The sequence below is a fragment of the Mastomys coucha genome, unplaced genomic scaffold, assembly GCF_008632895.1.
Source record: "Mastomys coucha isolate ucsf_1 unplaced genomic scaffold, UCSF_Mcou_1 pScaffold18, whole genome shotgun sequence".
Taxonomy (NCBI): Eukaryota; Metazoa; Chordata; class Mammalia; order Rodentia; family Muridae; genus Mastomys; species Mastomys coucha.
In genome coordinates this window covers 82,540,815-82,552,184 of record NW_022196900.1, presented here as the reverse complement: position 1 = coordinate 82,552,184, position 11,370 = coordinate 82,540,815, and the positions used below count along the sequence as shown (strand labels likewise).

General features: G+C 39.5%; 1 long non-coding RNA gene across 1 annotated transcript in view; it reads left to right on the top strand.

The window, feature by feature from the left end:
* The window catches only part of LOC116096636, a 20,855-nt gene that overhangs the window by 8,100 nt on the left and 1,385 nt on the right, over nucleotides 1-11,370 (top strand). Inside the window, exon 2 of the long non-coding RNA XR_004121064.1 lies at nucleotides 6,832-6,985. This is a non-coding gene — a long non-coding RNA (uncharacterized LOC116096636). The remainder of the gene's footprint in view (nucleotides 1-6,831; nucleotides 6,986-11,370) is intronic.

Sequence of the window (11,370 nt, the reverse complement as noted above, 5' to 3'; positions counted from 1 at the left end):
TTTGAGACAGGGTTTCTCTATGTAGCCCTGGCTGTCCTGGAACTCACTCTGTTGACCAGGCTAGCCTCGAACTCAGAAATCCGCTTGCCTCTGGTGCTGGGATTAAAGCGCTCCCCCCCCCAACCCCCCTCACACCCGTGCTAGTTTCTTGAGCAAAGAAAGCACAAGAAAGTTGGTTATCAAGTACAGCTCCAAGAGATTATACTATTGCTTTGGTGCTGGAAAGATGGCTCAGTGGTTAAGAGCACTTACTGTTCTTTGTAGAGAACTAGGGTTTGATTTCCAGTACCATATGGGGTTTCAAAATGGTTTGTAACTCCAATTTGAGATGCAGGTAGTGCATATAAATACATGCAGACAAAAAAAATAAACCCCACAAAATAAATCTTTAAAAAACACCCTTACAAATTCAAACTGCTAGAATCAAGCCTGTATCTTAGTGTTAGAACACTAAGATACAGAACACTTAGCATGTACAAATACTTCATCCCCAGAGTTACAACAAAAAGAAGACCTGCTTGGGAAAGAAGGGAGGTGATGAGTACAAAGGTACAGAAATTGGATAAGGACAAAATATAATTGGACCAGATAGTACTATGATTGAGATGTTACAAACATAATATATAAGGTGATAATAAATTAATGTAACAATACATTCATACCAGATATGGTAGTACATGCCTGTTAATCCAAGCATTTGGGAGGTGCAAGTAGGCAGGCCTTCAAGCCTAGCTTCAGCTAGATAGATTAGACCCTGTGTCAGAGAACCAAAATAAAAATAAATATGCTTATGTTTTTCTCGTTTAAATCTCTGTGGTGAACTTGTAGGAAGAGGGCTTGATATTTAAAAATGTGTAATCTGGTATGGTGGTATATGCCTCTAATGCCAGTACCCTGGAAGTCCTAAAAACAAAACATGAGTGTAGAATGTAAAGCTGCTGGGTGTGGAGACATTTGGGAGGCAGAGGCAGCAAGATCTCTGAGTTCAGGGCCAACAGATCTACAGAGTTCCAGGACAGCCACAGCCAGGGCTACACAGAAAAACCCTGTCTGAGAAAACAAAAAAAATAAATAAAAATAAATAAAATATGTAAAGTTGTCTTTTCTATTACCAGGACAAATCACCATGGCAAATGTAACTTAAAAAGAGTTTAAGTGCCTGGCAGTGGTGGCGCACGCCTTTAATCCCAGCACTTGGGAGGCAGATTTCTGAGTTCGAGGCCAGCCTGGTCTACAGAGTGAGTTCCAAGACAGCCAGGGCTACACAGAGAAATCCTGTCTTGAAAAAAAAAAAGAGTTTAAGCTGGGCAGTGGTGGCGTGTTTGTTTGTTTGTTTTGTTTGAGACGGGGTCTCAAAAAACAAAACAAAACAAAAAAAAAGAATTTAATTTGGGGTTCACAGGTTCCAGAGAATTTAGAATACATTCCATGATTATCACGGTGGGGAACATTGTAGCAAGTAAGCAAGCAAACATGCATGGCACTGGAACAGTAGCTGAGAGCTCATATCCAGATCCACAAACAGTAAGCAGAGAGAGACACAAACACTGGGCAGGACTCAGGCTTTTAAAACTTTAAAGTTTGTCCAACTTTTAACACTTCCTCCAACAAGGGATTCCTAATCTTCCCCAAGTAGTTCCACCAGCTGGGGACAAAATGTTCAAATTTGTGTCTGTGGTGCCCATTATCTGTAGTGAATAGGCTTTGTATAAAACCCCGTAGAAATGAATGGCTATGTCTGTCAGTGTTGAGGGAATGATTATGTACTGTAGAGACCATGACCCAAACAGACTGTGGAATATTCCACTTCAGCCTTCGCAGTAGCTGGGTTTCTGGGTTTGTACCGCTGAGCTTGAATCTAGGAATAGTTTTATTTAAGAAAACAGAGGGCTGGAGAGATGGTTCAGCAGTTAAGAGCACTGACTGCTCTTCCGAAGGTCCTGAGTTCAAATCCCAGCAACCACATGGTGGCTCACAACCATCTGTAATGAGATTTGATGCCCTCTTCTGGGATGTCTGAAGACAGCCTCAGTGTGCTTACATATGTAAAATAAATAAAATCTTTTAAAGAAAAAAAAATATAGAGAAATGGCTCAGTGGTTAAGAGCCCTTGCTGCTTTCCAGAGGACTGAAGATCAACCTAGATTTGGTTCCCAACACCCATGTTGGGCAAATCACAAGTACTTGTAACTCCAGTTGTAGGGAATCTGAGATACCTTGCTCTGGCCTCTGTAGGCACCCATGCAATAGGTGCATGTGTACACATACACTGAATTTTTTTTAAATGGCTAATATAACAATTGGCTGCCAAATTAGTTTAAAAATGAAAATTGGAAGGATACTATAGGCCATTAGTTAAATCAGAAAAGCTCAGTTTTTTTAAGAAGTGAGGAACTATTCCCCATGGTAATGCATACTCATTTAAAATGCATACTGAAATTGCCATCACTCTCTGAGGGACATAGAGAGGAGTCTCTGGGGTGAGTCAAAGATTGTCTAAACTACCAGCTCTGTAGTTCATTCTCTTTCCCTACTGATGAAAAATTAATTGCATAGATAATCCTATCATAGTAGACCCTTTATTTTGAGTAAATTCTCTGGAGAAGATATCACAAGTTGCTTACACTGGAGATATTATAAGGGAAGTTTTAAATGAATGGCCCTCAGCTTGCTGTTGATTTCTGTCCACCCACAACAGCATCAGACCTTCCCCCCCCTTTTTTTAATTTCGGCTTTTGGTTTTTTGAGACAGGGTTTCTCTGTGTAGCCCTGGCTATCCTGGAACTCACTCTGTAGACCGACCAGGCTGGCCTCGAACTCAGAAATCCACCTGTCTCTGCCTCCCAGCTCTTGGCCTTTTGAGACTGTTTCTTCTGGGTAGCCCTGGCTGTCCTAGAAATTTCTTTGTAGACCAGGATAACCTTGAACTCACAGAGATTCATCTGCCCCCCAAGTGCTGGGATTCACGGTGTGGGCCACTGCTGCCGTCAATGTTTTTGGCTGGTCTCAGTAATAGAGGTCTTTTCTTTTAGTATATTTCTTCAGTGTAATACTAGCCAGTCTAGCTAATAAAGAACATAGCAGTTTACTTTGTATAAGAAGATATATGATCACTTACTACTTAAACAAGTAAATCACAATAAAAATTAGATTTCTGAAATTCAAGGAAGTTTCTAAATATGCCCTCTAGCCACTCTAGAACAAAACAATTTAAAAGATGTATTGGGTGCCAGGGACTGGAGAGATGGCTCCTCAGTGAAGAAGGTACTGTTCTGGGGCTGGAGAGATGACTGATTAGAGCTTCTGTTACTCTTACAGGGAGCCTGGGTTGGATTCCTGGCACCCACTTGGTGGCTCACTGCCATCTGTAACTCCAGTTCCAGGGAATCCAATGACTTCTTCTGACCTTGGCCTCCACAGGCACTAGGCATGCACATGGTGCACAGACATATATGTAGGCAAATATTTTTCTGTATGTGTCTCATACAGAAAAATTAATTAAAAAAGAAAAACAACTTATTGCTCTTGTATAATAAGATTCTTGGTCCAGTTCCCAATAACCCACATAGCAACTCATAACCGTATATAACTTCAGTTTTAGGGAATCTTAAGCTTTATGGCATCCAGGGACACCAGGCATTCATTGGATGCATAAACATACACAAAGGCAAAACAAATACACTAAAAAAATGTATTATGTGGGTACCTATTTTATTTAACTAACTTGTATGTCATTTACTATTTCTTTTGGATGGAGCAAGAAACAGTCATTCTCAGCTTTCTTTGTTTTTAAACAAAGGTTTCTAAGGCTAAAAGTCAGGTCCTCGCGCTTGAAAGACAAAAGCTTAAGAATATGCTTTTGTTTTAACCCCAGCTTTGCAGCAGCTGACTGTGATCTGCCTTGTACTCTAGCAAAGGCATGGCTTTGCCAGCTGTAGGCAGATGGTTTCTGTGATTGTGTGATATTTGGAATTCTGAGGACTTTTCAGAGGGTATATAAATGCAGGTGGTGGTTCATGGTGGTGGTGGGGTTGCAGTTTGTTAGTTGTGTTCAAAGAAGAAACAAAATAAGGAAAATTAGATTCAAGGATCTCTCTCCTATCCTTTCTTTTCCTGTCTAGTGATAGGAGGTGAAACCAAGCAGATAAAGGGTGGGAAAAAGGAGAACCCACAAAGTAGCAAAGACCAGCCAGCTTCAGTGTTTTGTCTGTCTGTCCATCTGTCTTTTCTTTCCTTTTTTTGAGACAGGGTCTCATACCCTGGCTGTTTGTTTGTTTGTAGCTAAACAAGATGCCAGAGTAACATCAGTGGATGGCTGGATGGCTGGTACTTGGGCTTAAGCTCACATTCCTCAGAATACAGACATCTACCTGCATCTGCTTCCCGAGTACTGGGGCTAAATATATCACCGTGGCACAGCTTGTAATTTTGTTTTTATAACATATGTAGAGTTTTATTTATTTATTTATTTATTTTGGTTTTTTGAGACAGGGTTTCTCTGAATAGCCCTGGCTGTCCTGGAACTCACTCTGTAGACCAGGCTGGTCTCGCACTCAGAAATCTGCCTGCCTCTGTCTCCCAACTGCTGGGATTAAAGGTGTGCACCACCACGGGCATATGTAGATTTTTTTTTTTTTTAAAGTTGAAGCAGTAAAAAGAATGATGTCTTGAGGAAAGTCTTTAATGCAGGTGCGAATATTATAAATTGTAAGATCCTAGAATTGACACCTGTACATGATTTATAGCACAAAATAGCATCCATTTAATCGCAGACATGTCAGAAAGAGGTCTGTAACTTGAGTCTTGAGAAGTGTGTCTTAAGTCTTTGAAGCGTTCCCTAGAGGTGCCGCAGCTGCTCCTGCTGTTTCCCCTTTCCCCTCTTCCTTTTACCCTGGAGAGTCAGAGTACAGTCTCCCGAGAAATAAAGAAAATAGTAAACATGTGTAAAGTTTCACCTGAGCTCTGTTTTCTTGCCTCAACTACCCTGAGGCAAATAACACAAATAGGAAGTGTTGTTTTAACTCTATGGCTTGTGGGATTTTCCCTTTTTTATTTCCATTTCTTCCCTTTATTTTTTCGAGATAAGATCTCTGTTTTATAGACTTGCCCTGGAACAAGCAAAGTTTTGTGACCTTTACTTGATTTTTGATCCTATTGATGCATACACCACCATACTCATTTGGTGCAGATTGAACCCAGGGCCTCCCATGTGTTAGGCAGCCACTCTGCTGACTGATTTAGATAAACTGCAGCCATATCCCAGTTACCTTGCTGTTTTACAAGAATTTCTATGTACCGCCATTAGTGTGGCTATTCAAAGTTCCCATGTACTCCAGCACATTCATTAAATCATAAAAATATATTGGAGGCCAGGAGGATGCTGATTGTGAGAAGTGTTTGCTTGTAGGCCTAGCAACTTAAGATGGCTCCCTAGAATCCACATAAAAGCCAGACACAATATGCAAGTTATTTTTTTAATTTATTTTTTTAAAGATTTATTTATTTAATGTATGAGTACACCATTGGTCTCTTCGGAGACACCAGAAGAAGGGCATCGGATCCCATTACAGATGGTTGTGAGCCACCATGTTGTTGCTGGATTTAAACTCAGTACCTCTGGAAGATCAGTCAGTGCTCTTAACCCACCTAGCCATCTCTGCAGCCTTTTTTTTTTTTTTTTTAAATATACTTTGTCTTTTTCTTTTTTACAGTGGGTGGGGGGCAACATAGGGTTTCATTTTGTGGCTGTGGCTGGTCTAGAGCTTGCTAGTAGACCAGGCTGGCCTCAAATTCACAAAGACATGTCTGTCTGTTTCCTGAGTGTGATGATTAAATGTATATACTACCACACTTGGCCTTCAGTCTACTTAGTAAGTATGACTCTTCTGAAGACTATGGAGACTAGCTGGTGCACACCTTTAATTCCAACGCAGAGTCGGAAGTCACCCCAGTTTACAGAGCCAAGTTTAGAACAGGCAAGGCTACACAAATTCTGTCTTGGAGAACAGAGGAGGGGGTGGCAGTGGAGAAAGACAGACAGACAGAATATGGAGACCTGAAAATCAGTAAGGCTGCGGAGATGGCTGAGTCAATAAAATATTTGCCATAGAAGTGTGAGGCCTTGAGTTCTTGGTTGCTAGAGAATGGCCTAGTCAGTGAAATTGTACTACTTGAGTAGGGGACCTGAGATAGATTCTCACCATTTTCATTGAGCGACTTACAACAGTCTACTGTGATGCTAGGGGATTTGACATCCTTTATGGGCTAAGAGTGGTTCATATATGGCTGTGAGCCACAATGTGGTAGAAGCTGAACTGAACTAAGGTCCTCTGTTAGAGCATCAGTATTCTTTTTTTTTTTTTTGGTTTTTTGAGACAGGGTTTCTCTGTGTAGCCCTGGCTGTCCTGGAACTTACTCTGTAGACCAGGCTGGCCTTGAACTCAGAAATCCCCCTGCCTCTGCCTCCCAAGTGCTGGGATTAAAGGCATGTGCCGCCACCACCTGGCTGAGCATCAGTATTCTTAACTACTCATGCATCTCTCTGGCCCCCAATGTCTACACATGAAAAGGATAGAGTAAGGTTGTTTTGGATTTTGAGTTGGAGTCTCAATATAGAGCTCTGATTGGCCTATAACTACATAGATCATTCTATTCACCTGCTTTTCCTCCCAGATCCTGGGATTATTGATGTTCATGAACATAACCATGAACTGGCTATGAGTTGGCTTTTAATAATTGTGTTGTGTGTCTCCCCCTACTATCCCCAATGCTTAAGAGAAATTGAGATTTGCAGAACTTGTGAGTTTGTTTGACTGTATCCTCTTACATTAGGTGTAAACTCTTCCAAGATGTCAAAAACAAACAAATCCAAGTCTGGGTCTCGCTCTTCTCGCTCAAGATCTGCATCTAGATCTCGGTCTCGATCGTTTTCAAAGTCTCGGTCCCGAAGCCGATCTGTCTCTCGTTCAAGGAAGCGCAGGCTGAGGTAAGTAAAGGGGTATGATTTTGTCCATTGAGATGGTGATTGTGTTGGTTTGGGTATTGAAGGACTCCTGTCACGGCAGGTAGGATGGGCTTTTTGTGAGGTTGTTTGCTTCATTTCTGTTTGACAGTCCCATACTTCCACTCACTTCAGAAAAGAGCATTTTATAGCCAATTATCTTTTAGTAATGTGATTTTAAAGGCTTATGCCAAACTTATTTATCAGCAGTGAAAGGACAACTAAGGATTAATATTATTAACAGCATTGCATTGGGGAAAAACTATAATCCACTAAACTCAGTTAACTTTTAGAGATTTATCAGATATCATGGGTATATGTCATGTGCTGGTCATTTACAAGTTGATTTAATTTAACAAAACATCTTAAAACTGAAAGGCAGTCAGTTACAAACACCAATAGTTTTCTTTTGCTAAATGTGAAAATGATTTTTTTTTTAAGTTTTCACAAATACTTTTAAATTTAGTTTTCAGATCTTCAATAAACATCTCCATTTCAGTTATGTTTCCAATAGATGCCCAGCATCTTCTTTGGATGGTTTGTTAAGGCAGGTTTCTCATTCATTGAAAGCATGGTGGTTTTGTTCTTTTCATGATAGATCGTGTAGTCCAGGGTGGCACTAAATTTGAGATCCTTATGATTCAGCCTCTTGAGTCCTGGGGTCAAAAAGGCTTCAATTTTCTTCTAAGGATTGATTTTAAAAGCCTTTAATGCTTATAATTTTCTTCTTGTGAATTTTGGGAACCACTAGTAGGGGATCTTTGTGAAGTTCCTTTTCTTTTCCCAAATTGAACTAGCAAGATACTATTGTATTGTTTTATCCTCTAAGAAATTGTAATAAGTAGTGTCTAAAATTTTTTTCTTGACAATTTATTATGAACCTAAACCTTCTAGATAGCCCTTATTCTTGATGACTTCTGTAGTTCTGTAGTACTTAGACATTAACTGTGTAATTGGTTAAAAAGAAATCTTCCTTTTCCTAACAAAAAAGTTAAGTTAAATCTTAGTTAAATCTATGAAAAGTCAGCCTTAAAATTAATTTTAGACCAGAGATTAGACAAAGGGGATGTGCGAATACTGAAGGGGAAACTACTGATTTTATGTTTATCCCTCAAGGCCATGGGCTAGAACAGAGTCCTGCCTTGCACCCAGCCTTGATTTAGGTGACTTAAATTTCATTTTCAGCTCATTTTGTTCTGAAAGATACCATTTTAAAATTTAATTCGGTAAATGGAAGCTAAATAAGTGTGGTTCAAAGCCAAGCATGACTGAACAGCCAAAGCTAAACAACAAAATTGAACTGATACAGACCAAATCGAAACATGCCAACCAACTCTGAAACAGCGGGAATTCTGGGCAAATCTTGTCTCCTGATCTACACATTTGGCGTGGCGATTGACTTGAGAAATGAAGGAGAATTGTCGTAAACAGGCAGTTTGTTGGGTAGGTCTAGAGCCAATTTAAGTGCTATCTTGTTACCTAGGAGATTGTAAACTCTGGAAGATTTTTTTTTCTTTTTCTTTTTTTTTTCCCCCCCCCTAGAAAACATGCTTTTTGTCTTGACTGTTGCCTGACTTCTGTTTTTAAGAAGCAGATTAAGGAGGCTGGAGAGATGGCTCAGTGGTTAAGAGCATTGACTGCTCTTCCAGAGGTCCTGAGTTCAATTCCCAGCAACCAGGTGGTGCCTCACACCATCTATAATGGGGTCCAATGCACTCTTCTGGTGTGTCTGAAGACAGCTACATTGTACTCGTATGCATAAGATAAATAAATCTTTTAAAAAAAAAAGATTAAGTTTGCCACTTTATAAAGCTCAGCTTTTTATTTCTGGCTTATCTGTTTCATGGTTTTGCTTTTGTTGTTTCTTTTTGTTTTCCCTCTCCTATAAGGAAAGTATCCTGAGAGTTTGAGAAACCATGCCTTTAAATTAACTAACTGCTGAGTTCTGCAGAATTGGAGAAAGTTCTTTTTTTTCCCCCCCCTTTATTTCAGGCTGTATCCTTTTCAGTGACCTTAAATAACTTCTTTGGCAGTCTGTAGAGCCTCATGTTTCTGCATCTTAATGACTGCAGCTTTGGTTGAAGGGGGCCACAGGGTCTTCCCTTACCCTAATAATTGGTAAACAGCAGTAGACCTAAGGATGGGAACATGAATTATATACCTCCTTAGTGCTGGTGATGGATCGCCTCCTTCAGTGGGGTCATATTACCTTTCATAGCCTGCCTCTGCCTCTCCTTTTTTAATTGTTACTGTTTCTGAATGAAAAATATAGAAGGTAAGTTTTTATTCTTGACTTTTAAATTTTGCTTAGATAGCAACTGTTAATCAGCAGTTAGATACGTGTTTGCTAGTTATTATTCTTTATGGTGTAGATAGATAGATTTAAGAACAGTGGGCAATACTAGAAAACCAATTCTGTTTTATCTTTAGATTAAACTGAAGTTAAGCTTCTCCTTAAAGGTACTGTTTGCTTAGTTATCAGATCCTTAAAACAACACTTCCTAAAGGGAGTTACTGTCTCCAAGATTCTATGTATCTGGTATCCAAGCTAGGCCTGTTCCCTAATATGTAGTTTTATATTTCTTTCTGTATACACATCTATGATAAAGTTTAATTATTAATTAACTACAGAAAGAGATTAAAAGCAATGAATGATTAAGTAGAATATTAATAAAAATTTACTATAATAAAAACTGGTAAAATGTGGTAAATACTAAAGAATTAGGCTGGCAAGGTGGTTTAGTGGATAAAGGAATTTTGTGCCAAGCCTGAAGACATGAGTTTGATCCCTGGGATCCTCAAGGTAGAAGAGAACTGATTTCAAGTTGTCTTCTGACCTCTTATGCATAATATACCCATCTACCATACAACAAATAAATGGGACACTAAAGAATTACTTATTTTTGGAATTTACTACTTAATATTTTTGATTCTGAATTGTCATAAGAGATTTTGCAAAGCAAGACCTTGAATAAGGTAAGGGGAGGGAACTATCATTTTATTACTTTATAAAAGGTTTTTATTTTATGTGTATGAATGTTTTGACTGCCTGTGTGTGTTTGTGCACCACATGCTATAGCTGCGAACTAACATGTGAGTGCTTTGACCCGGGTCTGCTGCAAGAGCAAATGGTCTTAATTGCTGTCATCTCCAATTCCTTATTAATTTTATTTGTGCATATATGGATATATGGTCAGGCAGTGTCACAGTTAATGTGAGGTCAGAAAATAGATTGCAGGAGTTGATTCTCTCCTTTTATGTATATCCCAGGATTGAACTCTGGGTTAAAATGTTTAGTGACAGGCATGGATACCTGATGAGCTATCTGACCGGCCTCAGGAACTATCATTTTAAAATTCTGGCACATGTCCTCTTTTAGTCCTAACATTTGGGAGGCAGAGTTAGGTACATCTCTTCAGTTTGAAGCCAGTGCTTAAACTGCATAGTGAGACCCTGCCTCAAAAACAAAACTAAAGCAAACATGGCTCAATGTTGCTCTATGGGAGAGTGCTTGCTTTGTGTATGTAAGGTTCTATGTTTGGTTATGAGCACCACTCACCCCACCCCACCCCCATCCCCCAAAAAAGCCTTTCAGGCAAGTTTACGTACGAGCTAGAACATGTTTTTAACTGTACTGGTGAACTATATCCCTAGTCCCTTCTAAATTTGTTTTCAAACTGGGTCTTGCTAAATCACCTAGATCATCCTTTAGCTTAATCTTCCTGCCCAGGCCTCCCAGATAACTTAAGATTGCATGTGTATACTAATATGCTTGGCTGAAGACTTTTGTTTTGTGTTCATGCCTGTGCCTGCAGAGGCTAGAAAACATCAAATCTTCTGGAGCTAGAGTTATAGCTGTGACAGGTTACAGGTTGTGAAATGCTGAAGGTGTGGGGAACCAAATTCTGGTCCTCTGGAGGAGTACAAGTCCTTTTAACCACTGAACTCGCTTTCTATTCCCTAGTTGTTTTTGTTGTTTATTGAGACAGTATCTCATGTATCAGAGTAGCTTCAAACTTGCTGTATAGCTTTGGGATAGTCTTGCCTTCTGATGCTACTGCCTTACCTTGCAAGTGCTGGGATTAATAGGTGTGTACTACCATGCCTGGCTAGACTTTTATTTTAATTAATATAAAAGTAAATTCCATTATTGATTTCCATATACTTTTGATTATGCTATTGTTCCTGAAGGTATTTTATTTTATATCTTGAGATAATATTTTTTCTAGTACCCCCTAGTAATATTAATACTATGGTTGGCAGAATAGATGGTATTTAAGAACCTTACCAAGTGTCCTTAATCCTAGCACTCAGCAGGCAGAGGCAGGCAGTTCTCTGGAAGTGTGAGGCCAGCCATAACTACCCTGAGA